Here is a 17,368-nt window from a genome sequence, read left to right on the forward strand (position 1 = left end):
TGGACTTTGCTGCTTCCCCCCACAGATTGAACCCATTGTGGGGGGATGTTTTTATGTTTATTGTTAAATTCTTTAATGTTGTGTCTTATCTTTATTCGTGTGCTGCAATGGCAAGTCAAATTTCACTACACAATTTGGTGTATGTGATAATAAATGTCCTTTGTATCCTTTGTACCTTTTTTAATCCCCAATGAGCCAATGAAATTCACCAGTCAGCACTGGCTACAACCTACGAGAACCTCTGAGAACCTTCGACCTCCTGGCAACCCACTAGGAACTCCTGCCGACTTACCTACGGCTCGAGAATTCTCGCTACTCTCCAGGGTGGCTTCATTCTAGTCGCCACTAATTTTTCAACATGTTGAAAAATTGACGGCAACCATAATGAGGCCGCGACTAGTTCCCAGAATGCGGGAACTCCTCACGACCATGAAGGCGACTCTCCGGCAACAACAACCTGCGAACATGTGGCGACTGCATATTCTCCTGCAGTCGCCTAAGTGGGACGGGCTCATTACTCTCTCTTGAAAACATCCAATTAATTGGCCTCCAATGCCTTCTGTGGCAGAGAATTCCACAGATTCACAAATCTCTGGGTGAAAACGTTTTTCCTCATCTCCGCCTTACCCCTTATTCTTAAAATGTGACCCCTGGTTCTGGACCCCCAACATCGGGAACATTTTTCCTGCATCCAACCTGTCCAATCCCTTAAGAGTTTTATATGTTTTATAGTCTCAATGAAGAAAATTCAATGGCATCACCAAGTAGCTCCAGCAATCCCCCATGACATATCAGATGTGGATCAGCTAACATAATCAAATGGACTGCTTTCATTCAGATTGCCCGAGGCATCTTTTTTACTGAATATTTCCTCCTGCATCCACCTTGTGATATGTTTTTCCCTTTGTGGGGGTTTAATTGCCTGTCAGTTTTTTTTAAGCTATGGATTTGGGGACAAAGGGCCATTCAAGACAATGAACAGGCCCAAATTCGAGAGCCTATTGTATTACCTACATAATTATAGCTGGACGGGCAATTCTATCTAAAGTCAGCATATTTGTTCAAGCCAGTATCAGATTTGCTGGTAAATTCTCAAAGCTAATGTAGTGATGATCTTGAGTGTTGATATTTACTGTCAACAATGTTGAAATAACAATGATTCTTGGCAAACTAGGGAAGTTGGATGTAGTTCAGATTGAACTAACACAGGTCTCCCATTTTAATTGATGACCCAAGATCAGAACTGAGAGTAATAGAGCAAATCAAAAATAGCATTGGATGTATTTTATTTCAATTTTTTAGGTGTTTTATTGGGATGCAGCCCATTTCTACCCATACTGGAGCAAGTGGTGCACTGCCATGAGATGATGAAATAAATCCCATTGTTGATTATCCTTGCTTACCAATGATCCAGAAGATAGACACAAGGACCTTGACCTGAAACGTCACCCATTCCTCTCTCCACGGATGCTGCCTATCCCACTGAGTTACTCCAGCATTTTGTGTCTATCTTTGGTTTAATCCGTATCTGCAGTTCCTTCCTACCAATGAACCATCTACCTCTCACGTTACATTTCCAAATCTTCCAAATAATACCAAATTATAAAGATATTCACATTTACCCAACATAGGGCATGAGAATGCCAAACATGAGCTTTGCCACGTTACTTGTCAATGAAAACAGCTGCCAACTGACGCTCTTCCACAGACTGCACAGATCGCTGAGATGTGGCGCAAAAAGACAAACTGCGCAGGGACTGAGGGCAGCGTGAGAATTCTGTCATCAGCGTGAGAATTGGCTGAAATGTGTGACTCTCACGCTCAAAGGACAAAACACCATTCATTACGTCTTCCCACTTTTGAGATCTATTAATCAGACTTGGCATTTTTACTAATAGTGTTTGTTGCAATAAAGTAAATCATGTCAATCATAAAGACCATAGCTATCCCTTCTTCAGCCTCCGGGGCTAGTCAATATTGTTTTAAGTCCCTACTACTTCCCTACCATTCCTTGACCTCACCATCTCCATCGCAGGGGACAGACTTCTGACCGACATACACTACAAACCCACTGACTCACATGGCTATCTGGACTACACGTCTTCCCACCCTGCCCCTACTCCCAATTCCTCCGCCTACGCCGCATCTGTTCCCAGGATGAGACGTTCCACACCAGGGCATCGGGAATGTCCTCGCTCTTCAGGGAACGGGGATTTCCCTCCTCCACCATAGATGAGGTTCGCACCAGGGTCTCATCCATACCCCGCAACACTGCTCTCCTTCCCCATCCCCGCACTCGCAACAAGGGTAGTCCCCCTAGTCCTCACCTTTCACCCCACCAGCCGGCAAATACAACAAATAGTCCTCCGCCATTTCCGCCACCTCCAACGTGACCCCACCACTCGCCACATCTTCCCATCTCCCCCCATGTCTGCCTTCCGCAAAGACCGCTCCCTCCGCAACTCCCTTGTCAATTCTTCCCTTCTCTCCCGTACCACCCTCTCCCCGGGCACTTTCCGTTGCAATCGCAAGAAATGCAACACCTGTCCCTTCACCTCCCCCCTCGACTCCATTCAAGGACCCAAGCAGTCGTTCCAGGTGCGACAAAAGTTCACCTGTATCTCCTCCAACCTCATCTACTGCATCCGCTGCTCTAGATGCCAGCTGATTTACATCGGTGAGACTAAGCAGAGGTTGGGCGATCGTTTCGCCAAACACCTCCGCTCAGTCCGCAATAATCTACCTGAACTCCCGGTGGCTCAACACTTCAACATCCCCTCCCATTCCCAATCCGACCTCTCTGTCCTGGGTCTCCTCCATTGCCAGAGTGAGCAACACCGGAAATTGGAAGAACAGCACCTCATATTCCGCCTGGGTTGCTTGCGCCCGGATGGCATGAACATTGAATTCTCCCAATTTTGCTAGCCCTTGCTGTCTCCTTCCCTTCCTTAACCCTCGAGCTGTCTCCTCCCATCCACCCGCCCTCGGGCTCCTCCTCCTCCCTTTTTCCTTCCTTCTCCCCCCCACCCCCCATCAGTCTGAAGAAGGGTTTCGGCCCTAAACGTCACCTATTTCCTTCGCTCCATAGATGCCGCTGCACCCGCTGAGTTTCTCCAGCATTTTTGTGTACCTTTGTTTTAATTCATGGCATGATTCTTATGCTTTGTTCATAGGGTACTTGCACCAGAGCCACAGTAGGCAGATCCCCAGTAGGCAGATGTTGTTTTTCATAGTGTCCCATTCCTTTCTGACCCATGTGATCTTTCCTTCTGTGTAATTGGCAACTTTAAAACATGAATTGTCTATTTGTCCTTCAGCCATTTTATCAGTTTTCCTATTTCTTTTGCTGTTGCTGTAGTAGCTACGATTAAGTGAGGTGTCTCCCATCTCAAATCAATCCCTTTGGTTTTATTCCTAATCCCGGGACCCCAAAGAACAAATAAGGGGTCACTGTTAATTGTTCAAGTTTATTCAACCAGGGGGAGACTCCTTCCAAGTATCTGGGATTAGGGAGGCACATATATAATTCAGTGAGATGCGTTCGCGTATGTTCATGGCTGGTTTTAACAAGATCCCGTAAATACTGGCCTTTTTTTATTTTTGTGCATGGCTTTCTTTTACCCCCAGTCTTGCAGGAAGACATCCAAGTTCATACTTCCTTTTTCCAGTTTCCAATTATTTTGTATTAAGTTAAGTGTAGTCAATAGTACTGGGAAGGGCTCCTTCCACCGTTCTCCCAATTTCCTCCGATCTCAATTTCTTATCAGTTCATGATCTCCTGGTTGTAAGGATTCGGCGTTATGGTCAGCTGATAGTGGTTTCTGCGTTTCTCTGGTTCAGTGGTTTCTGTAAGATTGACAAGGTTTGGGTCAATTGCTGTGCATATGTAATTAATTCATCACTAAGGTCCTGTCCAGTCTCAATCAATGCTTTACTTAAACTCTTTAACTACGCACAAGGCAGACCGTTTAAAAATAGGTCATTATAAAGAAAAAAAGTATTTAAAAATTATTCCCAATTCTTTCAATCTATCTCCCCAAATTCACAATTTCAAATGAATAGATTTTTCCTGAGATAAAGGCATTTCCAATTCTCACCCAATACCTCAATCTGAATTCCACATGGCCAGTGCGCAATTCAGATCTCTCTTCAATTCAATTCAAAAAGGTAAGAAATAGGAAGAAAACAAACTTAAAATACCGACAAGGTCACCAATCCTAATGCCAGGTTATGCGGCGAAGAAAATGAACAGTCTCTTTGCTGAGCCACATCCGCTGTTTAATAAAAGTTGAGAAGACAGAGAATAACCAGTTCATTTCCACATAGATAGCTAATGCATTTCCAACGAGCAAAGGAAAAGAAAATAACTGTGCCCACACAGCTGCAATTTCTTAAAGAGATACTACATTTAAAACACATGAGACTCTCCAAAGATTTATCACCTAAATGAGCAAACTCACTCATTGACATCCTATTTCTTAATTTTACTTCGGAGTCACGTGAGTGATTCCATGAAGAACCCAGCTCTACTGCGCATGCGGCATTACGCACAGCTGTGCAGAACGCCGCCAGCGGGAGTCGGGCAGCTCCCGCATCCAAGGACGAGAGGTAAGTACTTACCTTAATCGGGCCTTGTGGTTTTTGCTCCAGGGGGAGCAAAGTAGAGAGGCATGGTGAGCGGCCCCGTTTCGACTCCAGCGTGGAGCCGACAGTGGACGGGGAAAAGGCGCTACCCGGACCGCAAACGCTGCGGACCGCTGCAAGGAGCTGCGCTATTGCCGGTCCGCTGAACAGCTGTTTGGTAACAGCAGCGGACCGGCGGGAAGTTTTAAAAACCCGACCGGCAGCCCTGCAGACTCCTGACAAAGAGAATCGCCGCCCGGGAACCGCCACAATGCCGCCTGGAAAACGGCAGGCAGCCTCTGCATACAGGTAAGAGAAAAATCTTCCCAATTCAACAGGTTCTACAGGAGCCAACTTCCTCCAAAACTGGAACAGGTTGGAGACAGCAAAAATAAGTATGTCTGTCTCCCCAAGCCAGAGGAGGTCATGGAGTTCACCTCCAGGAATAAAGGGGCACTGGCTGAATGCCAAGGGAGCTGACTCCTACCCCAGTGCTATTGCACTAGCCATCTCCCTTGTCGAGGGATTGATGCAACAGCGGAGTTTGAGCTATGCCTCCTCCAATTTATAGCACACCCTTTTGCTCCCTCTTTTGAGGCTAGCTAAGGAGGCCAGGGCTGGGCTGGCTTAAACGCTGGGCAGGCGGACGAGAACAGCAGTATGCCAGGGGAGCAGGATCAGGAAGAGCTACTGGGTGTCGTGGGCCACTACATGGCTCCTCCACGCGACCATCTTCCCAACAAAGCCCTGCAGGAGCAGGCCTTTCCAGAGGCAAATCCGCAGGCAGCTGGGTCAGCGGACTCGCAGACAAGCAGCGAATTCTACAGAAGGGTCAAGATGTTACCGCCTTTGCTCGTTTTTTCCACGGATTATACTCTCCCAGGATGAGACTATCCCATTGCACTACCAGGGTGCTGACGCCTAAGATGTTCCCAAATTTGGGATACTCGACTGAACAATGGTGCATATAGACCTGCCCGCAACCCCAAATATATGGGGCTATGCAAACCGCTGCTGCGGGAGGAGAGGCAGCTAAACCTGTGCGCCTCATGAAGGCAGGCCATGGAACGAGCAGGACATCGCATCCAACACCCAGCTGGCAGCACCCCTCGGCATCCACCAGCGATATCAAACAAGGACTGGTGAAAGCCTGGCGACCGCTTCACATTACCCCCAAAGTTCTTTTTAGACGGGGCCCAGAGCGGAGCCGTGGGAAGATGCGCCGCCCCACCGACAGCACCAGCATACCAGTAAACTAGGCCTTCATGAAAAAACAACAAACATGGAGGTAGGTAGTCTGGTTCCTCCCAGTTTACACTAAACAAGGGTGTTCTACTAACTGGGGGGGGGGGGGGGGGGGGCATTTACACTTGTTAATAAAGCATGGGATGCTGTCACAAATAACTAAAATAAACTCAACAGTATTAGAGGATAAAAACGAATTCAAATTGGGCATATTACCGCCAGTTCAGCAATGCGCCCAAAGGGCACTTTCTCCCTCTAAGAAAAGAGAAGTGAGAAGGTCAAGCTGAACTAGAAAGGCTCATTACTAAACGGATCATGGGAGTAAACATGAACCATTGGAAACTACAAAAGATGGTGAATGTAGCATCATCATTGATCTAATATCACTAAATAAATCTGTTGAGTATATATACACTTTAAGATGGAGATGGGTTTTTGTCACTGCCAGGCATCTGATCTCCCAAGGATACCTAAGGGGAGCATTGATATGGAAGATGCTAACTATCTTATACCCATACACTAGGATCATTATAGATACCTAAAAATTTTACCTGGATAATGGATATCCCGGTTAGGGCAACCATGGGAGCATAGAGCAGTCCCTATGGTCTAACTTCTGCCCTAAATCTATTATAAATATCAAACGGCCATGAAAATATTAAGAAAACAAGCATAATCATGGCATATATTGGATGATATCCTCATATTAGGGGAAACAAAGGAATTAGCTGTGGCAGCAGTTCTAGCTACGAAACAGCTCCCTAAGCTCTGAGGTTTATCCCACGCCCAGATAAACCAGTATTGAAGCGTTAACTACCAAGGATTATCTGGGCTTCAATAATAATTCGTCCATATGACTGTTACTTTGCCTAGGTACTTGGGTCACTATAATCAAATTATGAATGAACCCACTGAAGCTATATCACAACTAAGGTGGTGGGTAGACATCTATTTGGCATAGTTTTCAGCCCTATTATCATCACCAATCCCAATTTGGTTATTAAAAACCGATGCCAATACTTTAGGCTGGGGAGCAACTAAACTCCATATCCAGCACAGGTAACAGATGGACCAATTCACAAACATCGTTACTACACATACCGGGCATCAACTACTTGGGATTGGTGAGCGCCTATTGGGCTAAAAAACATATGCATTTCAAATGCAGCACGTACATATGTGGTTACAGATTGATAATACTATGGTGGTGGCTTATATCAACCATATGGGGAGCATAATAATCATTGTTGTGCATCAAATTGGTCAAACAAATCTGGCAATGATGTGTCAAAAGACATTTTAACTATCAGCTGCCTATGTCCTAGGAAGCTAGAACACAGTGGGAGACACCAGGTCACGGGGTAAATTTATGATTACATTGAATAGATGTTAAACCCAAAATATCTGCTAAAGGTATTAAGCAGTTTGAAAGCCAGATATCAATTTGGTTGCACAAGACGGAATCACCAGTAACCTATGTATGTGACTTGGGAACCAGATTAGAGGCAGCAGCGATAGATGCCTACACGCTGGAAGGGGGAATTTCTGCTTTGCCTTCCTCCCTTCTGCCTCATCAGACGGGCACTTCGGAATACAGATGGGAGTCTCCGAGATATTGAACGTGCCCGACCGGCCTACACAGCCATGGTTCCCAGTTCATCACGACACGGTGGGCGAGTCACCTATGGATTTCCCTAGTGGACCATGGTTGCTGACTCAACCCAGTATCAGGCACAAGCCACCCATGCCAGGGAAACATCAAACTCCTGGGTGCAGGGTTTGAATAGACCTTACCAGGGACTGGGATTATCCAAGGGACCACCATGTCGGCATCCCTGCGAACAGTCACTAAAAGCTAACATGGGTAAAATACTGCCACGACGCAGGGACAACATACCGAATTATTCAACCACTGACGTATTGGAGTTCCTGGAACATCTACACCATGACCAAAAGGTGAGTTACAATGCCGTAAATACAGCATGAAGCGCCTTATCTGCTTATCTAAAACAGCATGACAGCGGAGCATGGGATCCCATCCACTGAAGGTAAACTTATGAAGGGCAACTATAATATAAGCCCCAAACACCCAGGTATATACCCATGTATGGGATATTGGTGTGATATTGACATATCTCAGAGAATGGCACCAGCCAGATCCCTCAGCTTGCTTAATCTATGTTTTAAACAAACAAAAAAAAAAACGCTCATGCTTATGGCTCTCGTACACGCTCACAGAGTCCGGTCACTCCATAAACTAGACTAGATACATGGTGATTACCCCGGACGCATCACGTTCATATTTAGGTCTGGTAAAATCTAACTCGCAGGTATTTGGGACTAGGCGAGATTATGAGTTCGGCACGAACTAGTAGGGTCGAGATCGCCTGTGTTTTCCGTGCTGTAGTCGTTATATGGCTATATGGACCAGGAACGCCCAATTCACTGGTGGGGTACGGGCCTACCCACCAGAGTCCAGGTTGAGTGTGGTGACCCATCTACTACTATATATAGACACAACACACAATCTTAGAGGGAGAGGAAAGCCTATGGGTCAACCACAGTAACCCAAGACGGGGTACGAGCCAAACCACTCCAAGGTGGCTCAAACAGGTACTGAAAGCTGCCAGAATAGATAATAATACATTTAATCCCATTCCACTAGGGCAGCATTGGTATCAGCGGCTGAACGAATGGACATCCCGGTTGACCACATTTTCAATACAGCAGGATGGTCAAGGGAACGACGTTCTGAACATTTTTTATTATAAACCGTTGATAAACCTGATTTAATTGCAGGAGAATATTACAAACTGCAATATTAATTTAAGCTCAGAGGAGCTCTTTATGTTGTTATTGTTAACAAATACCTTTCTGTTTCTTTTGAAAGCAGATCCACTGGTTGATTACGATAACACTTCCTCCCTCATAAACTTCGGCAGTGAGTGAAATAAAAACTGTTACACGGTTTGAAATCACAGACCTTTGAAGTCTTCACGGAATCACTCACGTGACTCCGAAGTAAAATAGTAGGATTAAACGAGTACTTACCAGTATGAAGTTTGATCTGTATTTTATGAGGAGTTACGGTGAGGTATTACGTGCCCGCCGCTCCCACCCTCATTATATAGATCAAACTAATAAACTGATGTCTCGTGATCTTTACTATCTTACTTCAAATATTGTGTCTATCCTGTGATTTCACACCGCTGCTTCGAAGTATGCCGCATGCGCAGTAGAGCTGGGTTCTTCACATAATACCTCACCATAACTCCTCATAAAATACAGATCAAACTTCATACTGGTAAGTACTCGTTTAATCCTACTATTATATGATTAACCAGACCAAGGGGGACCCGTTGGGGTCCCATCCCCTTAACGCAAGGTTGCGGCGGGGGGAGGGGGGGGGGGTGGCCTGCGACATCACACACACACTAAACCCCCCCCACACACACGGGGGAGGTGGAGTGAGAGGGGAAGGGAGGGTGGGAGAGGGAGGAGAGGGGGGGAGGGGGGGGGAGAGGAGGAGGGGGGGGAGAGGTGGAGGGGGGGAGAGGCGGATGGGAGCTGGGCGAGCGAGCAGGCTGCAAAAAGCAGAGAGAGCCCGGGGAGAGAGAGAGAGAGAGCTCTAGTTCTGGGCCCGACTCTAGTACAAAGCTCTCGGCAGCTCTCGGGAGTTCTCAGGAGTTCTCAGGAAAGCTGAGCCGAGGTGCTAGAATGTGTCATTTGAAGAACTGGGTGGGGGGGGGGTTAACGTAAGTCGCGTTGCGTGCAACAACAATGCCCAGCAGGCTGCGATTGAAAACTCTGCGCAGCTGGCCGCGAGGAGCACGCCGTTGTGACGTCACCCAGCTCATTAGATTTTAAACAGATCTCAGATTTGTAAACAATTTGAAGAAATAACTCAAGAAATATTGAATCAAATTTTCAGATGGGGTGATTTTGAAGATCATGAGGTAAATCTCTACTGGAATATGCAAACATTTCACCGTTACTGCATCAGGTTTTCGAGGAGATGTGAATCACAGAAAAAAACACACAAGTAAATACACATATACATCCACATCCACGATCAGAGTTTTATAATAATACTAGACCAAGTTCAGACCCATTGGAGGTACACAAAAATGCTGGAGAAACTCAGCGGGTGCAGCAGCATCTATGGAGCGAAGGAAATAGGCAAAGTTTCGGGCTGAAACCCTTCTTCAGACTGATAGGGGGTGGCGGGAAGAAGGAAGGAAAAAGGAGGACGAGGAGCCCGAGGGCTGAGGGATGGGAGGAGACAGCAAAAACGAACAAAATTGGGATAATTCAATGTTCATGCCCGCAGGATGCAGACTCCCCAAGCGGAATATGAGGTGCTGTTCCTCCAATGCGTCTTTGTGGGGGGGGGGGGGGGGGGGGGGGGGCGGCATGCAGCGTCACACACACTTGTCACCCCCACACACACGCACACTAACTACCCCCTTGATATTATATTAATATTATTTATTTATTTTACCCCATAACTGCCCTAACCACTGACGCGTAGCCCCCAACTCGCAGGCGCATCTACAGGGGGGGGGGGGGGGGGGGGGGGGAGGTTTGTAGAGAGTGAGGGCAGAGGGAGAATGGGGAAAGACAGAGAGAGGCAGAGACAGAAGGGCAGGAGACAGAGGGAGAGGGATGATGGAAGGGAGGAGGAGAGGGAGGGTGGGTGGGTCACCGAGGTACGTTGTTGAGTAGAGTGACAGCCGCCGGAAAGAAGCTGTTCCTCGACCTGCTGGTTTGGCAACGGAGAGACCTGTAGCGCCTCCCAGATGGTAGGAGGGTAAACAGTCCATGGTTGGGGTGAGAGCAGTCCTTGGCGATGCTGAGCGCCCTCCGCAGACAGCGCTTGCTTTGGACAGACTCAATGGAGGGGAGCGAGGAACCGGTGATGCATTGGGCAATTTTCACCACCCTCTGCAATGCCTTCCGGTCGGAGACAGAGCAGTTGCCATACCATACTGTGATGCAGTTGGTAAGGATGCTCTCGATGGTGCAGCGGTAGAAGTTCACCAGGATCTGAGGAGACAGATGGACCTTCTTCAGTCTCCTCAGGAAGAAGAGACGCTGATGAGCCTTCTTGATCAGAGTAGAGGTATTGTGGGTCCAAGAGAGGTCATCGGAGATGTTGACTCCCAGGAACCTGAAGCTAGAAACACGTCCCACCTCCGTCCCGTTAATGTGGATGGGGGTGTGCGTGCCGCCTCTGGACTTCCTGAAGTCTACAATGAGCTCCTTGGTCTTCTTGGAGTTAAGGGCCAGGTTGTTGTCAGCGCACCATGCTGCTAAGTGCTGGACCTCCTCCCTGTAGGCCAGCTCATCGTTGTTGCTGATGAGGCCAATCACCGTTGTATCATCTGCATACTTGATGATGGTGTTAGTACCATGTACAGGTGTGCAGTCATAGGTGAAGAGGGAGTAGAGGAGGGGGCTCAGCACACAGCCCTGTGGAACGCCAGTGTTCAGGGTGAGGGTTGAAGAGGTGTGCTTGTCTAACCTCACAGACTGGGGTCTGTTGGTTAGAAAGTCCAGTATCCAGTTGCAGAGGGAGGGGTCGATGCCCAGGTTACCGAGTTTGGTGATCAGTTTTGATGGTATAATGGTGTTGAATGCTGAGCTGTAATCGATGAACAGCATTCTTATGTAAGTGTCTCTGTTGTCGAGGTGGGAGAGGGCGGAGTGAAGTGCTGTTGAGATGGCATCCTCCGTACTCCTGTTCTTGCGGTAGGCAAACTGATAGGGATCCAGTGTGGGGGGTAGGCAGCTTTTGAGGTGTGCCAGGACCAGCCTCTCGAAGCACTTGGTGATGATGGGGGTAAGTGCAACTGGGCGGAAGTCGTTGAGGCTTGCCGCAGTGGAGTGTTTTGGCACTGGCACGATGGAGGTGGTTTTAAGGCAAGTGGGGACAACTGCTTGGGCAAGTGACAGGTTGAAGATGTCAGTCCAGACGTCTGTCAGCTGCGCAGCACAGGCACTGAGCACGCGCCCGGGGATGCCGTCAGGGCCAGCAGCCTTACGTGCATTAGTCCTACTCAGTGCCACGTACACGTCGTAGGGGGTGAGTGTGAGGGGTTGGTGATCGGCAGGTAGCACAGCCTTGATGGCTGTCTCTAGATTGTCCCTGTCGAAGCGGCCATAGAAGTGATTAAGCTCCTCAAGGAAGGAGGCGTCGCTGGATGTGGGGGTGATGTTGGAGGGTCTGTAGTCCGTGATGGCCTGGATGCCTTGCCACATGCGTCGGGGGTCGGAGTTGTTGTTGAAGTGCTCCTCAATCCTGAGCTTATGGCAGTGCTTGGCCTTCCTGATGCCCCTCTTCAGGTTAGCCCTGGATGAACTGTAGGCTCGAGCATCGCCTGACCTGAAAGCGGTGTCCCGTGCTTTCAGCAGTAGCCTGACCTCGCTGTTCATCCATGGCTTCTGATTCGGGTATATGGTCACCTGTTTGAGGGAGGTGACACTATTGATGGTGGAGTTTATAAAGTCCAGAACAGAGGATGTATAGGAATCAATGTCCGTGTGAGAGTCAAGGGTGGCCTGGGCTGCAAACGCCTTCCAGTCAGTGTTTCCAAAACACTGCTGAAGTGTGAAGTCCGCTTCCTCTGACCAGACTTTAACTGTCCTCACAGTTGGTTTAACCCGTCTGATGAGTAGGGAGTACTTAGGGGAGAGGAGATAGAGAGAGAGAGAGAGAGAGAGGGGAGAGAGAGAGAGAGAGAGGGGGGGGGGGGAGAGAGAGAGGAGAGAGGGGAGGGGGGTGGCGGGCCGAGTGCGAGGCACGGAGCGATCTGAGGGCAGTGAAATGCAGCGGGGGGACCAGTCGATTGAGGAGCCAGGCTGCCAAATGAAGAGAGAGAGAGAAGCGGCTTCTGACTCTGGAAACCCACAGCTGGAATGAGCGCGCAGGGCTTCACGAGCTGCGCCAACAGTGATGAGAAAATTCAGTGCGTGATCCTATAGTGGAACGGAGCTGTAGGAGGAGAACTTATGAGGAGTATATTCAGCGCGTGAGGAGTCGCTGCCCCGAGATCTGTAGAACAAAGAAGCTATAGGGGAACGCTGTAGTAAAACATCAGGTACAAATGTGTCCGAGAGGGGTCAGCCAGAGGTTTATCAAAGGGTCAATGGTGCAGCCCCCTCATTTCCAAAGATCTTTTTACATGGCAGAACTTTACATTAATTAACTTTACATTCCCTTGTCTGACAGAACCGTTCTGTCTACTAGAATCTTTGGTTCTGTGGGGACCAATGTGCAGAATTCGTAATCTGCTGTGTGGGCAGTAATGTCAGCAAGGGCATTCCCCCGGGAGACTTTGTTGTGGCCACTTATATGGGCATAGCACTTAATAATAGGCCAGTTGAACTGGGAGGATTAAGCATGCAGCAGCTGGTGCAGTAGCGAGCGCTGTTTTTAAGTTGCGAAAGTCTTTTTCTTGTTGGAGTGAGAGAGTTAGAGAGAGAATTGTTGCGGTGCCCTGGCGGAGAAACCAGCAATAAATAATTCAATGTATCCACTGCCGGTAGAAATTAACCAAGCCCAGAAATGAGATTGGTTCGATTCACTGTCAGTCAGTATCTTGCCACACCTCACACTTGCCCAATTATTCACAGACTTTCCCCTCTCTCTCCACCAGGGAGACGAGCTCTGTATTTGCAAACAGGTCAGAGTCTTTTGTTTCAAGTTTTGTTTTAAATTGTACTGACTGTTGGCTGCAAAATGTTAAATTTCTTGGGGCAAAAGTGAGCAGTCTTGATCCTTGCGGGGTAGTTAAACCCCCTTTTCACGGGGCGACTTGACGCAAGAGGTAACCAGAGTTTAACGCCGTGGGAACCTCGTGCGGTAACAGTACGGCATTCGTGGACCACCGTGGCGCTAACGGCAGGTAATCGTGTAACTTGGGTACTCGGGAGAAAATTCAAACATGTTTGAATTTGTCCAAGAGTGACTTGTACACTTGTGGTTGAACATTGCAACATTTTATGAACGTAGTGGCCAGTGCGATATCCGTAGTAACTCTTGCGGTCACCGTGGGAACTCCTGCCAACGGTGAACCCGGAAGTTGGATAGAGTGAATCCAGCCAGTTTGCTATTTACATACAAATCTAATAAAACTAGCTAACAAGCATTTCATTAATGTCAGTGTGTCTCTTTTTGTCTGAAAGCAGTTTCTAACTGAAGGAACTCCGCGGGTCAGGCAGCATCTACGGAGGGAAATTGACAGGCGAGCCTTTCTTCAGGCTGCCTTATCTCTCTACCCCCCCCCAACTCCCACCCAGACACACAAATGCTGGAGAAACTCAGCGGGTGCAGTAGCATCTATGGCACGAAGGAAATAGGCAACGTTTGGGTCCGAAAAGTTGCTTATTTCTTGTGTATGTTTCGGAAGGAACAGCAGATGCCGGTTTAAAGAGAATGAGTTCGACGGCAGGCAGCATCTTTGGGGAGAAGGAATGGGTGACGTTTCGGCCCGCTGCACCCGCTGAGTTTCTCCAGCATTCGTGTGTGTGGGTGGGAGTTGGGGTGAGGAGGGGGGGGGGTGGGGGTAGAGACATAAGGCAGCCTGAAGAAAGGGTCGCCTGTCCATTTCCCTCCGTAGATGCTGCCTGGCCCGCGGAGTTCATCCATTCATGCCTGTGTGAGAGAGAGGGAGGGAGAGAGAGAGAGAGAGAGAGAGAGAGAGAGAGAGAGAGAGAGAGAGAGAGAGGCAGTCCTGGTCAGTCCTTTGAAGATAGACACCAGTTGCTTGGAGCAACTCAGCGGGACAGGCAGCATCTCTGGAGAGAAGGAACGGGTGGCGTTTCGGGTCGAGAGCCTTCTTCAGACTGAAAGTTTCACCTCTCAGTAGTTCATAAAATAACACAATCATCACGGTCAATGTGAGACAGTGTTTATTCATATTTGACAAAATAAAAAGACGACTTCTTGCACATATTGAGAGAAGGTGCATCACACCAAACAACATTTGTCTAAAAAAACACAGATTATTCTTCAGCTCATTAAAGAGCTCGGGTGAAAAAAACGAATATAGTGTGTGACAACAAAGTAACATCATTTGTGCCACGTGATTAACTACACTACAGTCCACGATGTTCATTCGGGAAAGATCGGGAGACGGACAAGTCACTCGCACAAATGACAGAATTGCCGAGTACCGTGGGAACTCTTTACTCTACCCCCGTTATATCGTGTGATATCGTGCTAGACCACGACCACTCCACTCTGGCTACATCTTGCGTCAAGTCGCCCCGTGAAAACGAGCCATTAAGGTACAGTGCCTCGAATGCCACCAGCTCGACATCCTGCTTTTCCCCTTTTCAGTCTTATTATTTATCTGCTGCTTCTCTTTATCTGGGGCTCTGTGTTGTTTAACTATCTCACTGCTGGATTCATTACTGCTCTTCCTCTTCTGCCTTAAGCCCTCTCCCTTCTTCTTCCTCATCTTCCTTATCATTTATTCCTTCTTCTGTGGATTGCCCTTCCCTGTAGGAGTACTGGAGCCCCTTCCTCTTCATGGGATCTTAGCGTCGTAGCTCCTGCTGTTAGTGACTGGTGGCCAGGACATGGGGGAGGTATTCTACACTATTTCCAATTGTGTTTCTCTCCCGAATTTGTTCCTTATCCCCCCCTCTCTCTATAAACAGGGTCGTCGTGCCAGACAAGGGGTCCCCAGGGATATTTTGCTTAGGTTTCCATTTTTACATACCAGTTGTTTAATATTATGTTGGCCAACCAGATTCTCTCTTTTTTTTCAATCTATTCATTATGTAATATATTTACGTTTTCCTGGATCCAAATAACACATATGCTGTACGAAAGTTCCCACATGTACCGGAACACACACATCACTCTTATCCCGAGCCTATCCCATTACTCGGCTCAATGTCGGCTTAATACTTCAGACAGCCAAATTAGTCTGAGTTAACAATCCCAAAAATTGTCTTACCTTGCGTTGTCTGTTCTGAAAGATCTTGGCAGGGAATCAGATCACTTTGGATAAAGGACCACAGTGTTCCCGGGCACTCTCAGGAGTTTAGACTGAAGGGGTCCGATAGTGCACTTTCTACTCCCTTCGAGATCTCGGCCAAACTGTAGCCTGACTCAGTCTTCAGAGATAGTTTCCAGCAAGATCCTGCCGACTATGCCAATATTATGGTTCGTTTCACTTCAATCAGACGAAAACGCAATAAAAGTTGTAATCAAGTAGTAAAAAAAATTTCCACCAGGTAGTAACTCTTACAGTATGTAGATACAGAGTATACAGAGCAACTCTTTCCCCACACAAAGGGGTAATGATTAATCAGATATATTTATACCCCAATAATCAGTGATTCAGCAATACTTTATCTAACAGAGCATTGTACAGTATCTTGCTTGTCGAGATTGACAGGTTCTTCTGAGAGAGGAAGGTTTAGCCCATATATGGTCATGATGAGAAGGCTATTTTTCTGCATATCAAGCATTTTGTTTTTTTTTTATTGACCCACATTATAATCTTATAGAGCAAGGGTAGGAGCCAAGAGTCTGAACATTTTCCTCATGTTTATATAAAAAACAAAAACATTCATGAGGTTGTGCAGTTATCTCGCTGGTGTTATTGGGAAAGGGCATAAACATCTTTGTTAGCCTTGTTAGTGTAATAGGGGAAAGGTGAAAGGATTTTTTTGCTTTAATTTTACAGTTGAATCCATTTTTGTAACTTTTAAATCTTTTGAACATTCTCAATAGCACCACTGAGACTAAAGAAAACTCACTCTCTTTAGATTTCAATGTAAAGTATTAATTGCTACAGCGAGAAATTAAATTTAGTATTTAATTAATTTTCTACTAACTTTAAAATAAAAAAAATGTTAAATACCTTTGTTTTTATGAAAAAAAACGTTTTGACAAACCATTTTTACCTTTTGGGAAAGAGGGATTGTTCATCATTATTGTAAAAATGAAAACGCATCACAGTTACATTGTGATCTGAAGATAGACACAAAAAGCTGGAGTAACTCAGCAGGTCAGACAGCATCTCTGGGGAGAAGGAATAGGTTTTGGGTTGAGACCCTTCTTCAGATTCCAGTCTGAAGAAGGGACTCGACCTGAAACGTGAACACTTCCTTTTCTTTAGAGATGCTGTATGACCCATTGAGTTTCTCCAGCATTTTGTGCCCATCCATTTAAACCAGCGTCTGCAGTTCCTTCCAACACATTGTGATCTGTTCTGGCATTGTTTTCCATGTAATGTGGGAAAACAAAGTAAAAAAAAGTTTTCCAGCATGGAAGTTGCCTTTCAATTTGATTGTGACTGGTATTTATCTTGAAAAGTAATTCAACAGAACAATAATAGATGTGATTTCTTCCTACCTCTCAGCACTATGAATAATATGAATAATAGAGTGGCTGTGTTCAGAAACCATTCTATTCAAATTGCCTGAGGAAGTCTGTGCATGCAAATCCCTTTGGAGCACCTTCCTGCAGCAATGTATTCTT

General features: G+C 46.9%; 1 protein-coding gene across 5 annotated transcripts in view; it reads left to right on the forward strand.

Annotated features, from left to right (window-relative positions):
• Positions 1–17,368, forward strand: part of lypd6 (LY6/PLAUR domain containing 6) — a 197,275-nt gene that overhangs the window by 163,350 nt on the left and 16,557 nt on the right. The gene's annotated exons all lie outside the window — the stretch shown is intronic.

This window comes from Leucoraja erinacea, chromosome 7 (genome assembly GCF_028641065.1).
Source record: "Leucoraja erinacea ecotype New England chromosome 7, Leri_hhj_1, whole genome shotgun sequence".
NCBI lineage: Eukaryota > Metazoa > Chordata > Chondrichthyes > Rajiformes > Rajidae > Leucoraja > Leucoraja erinaceus.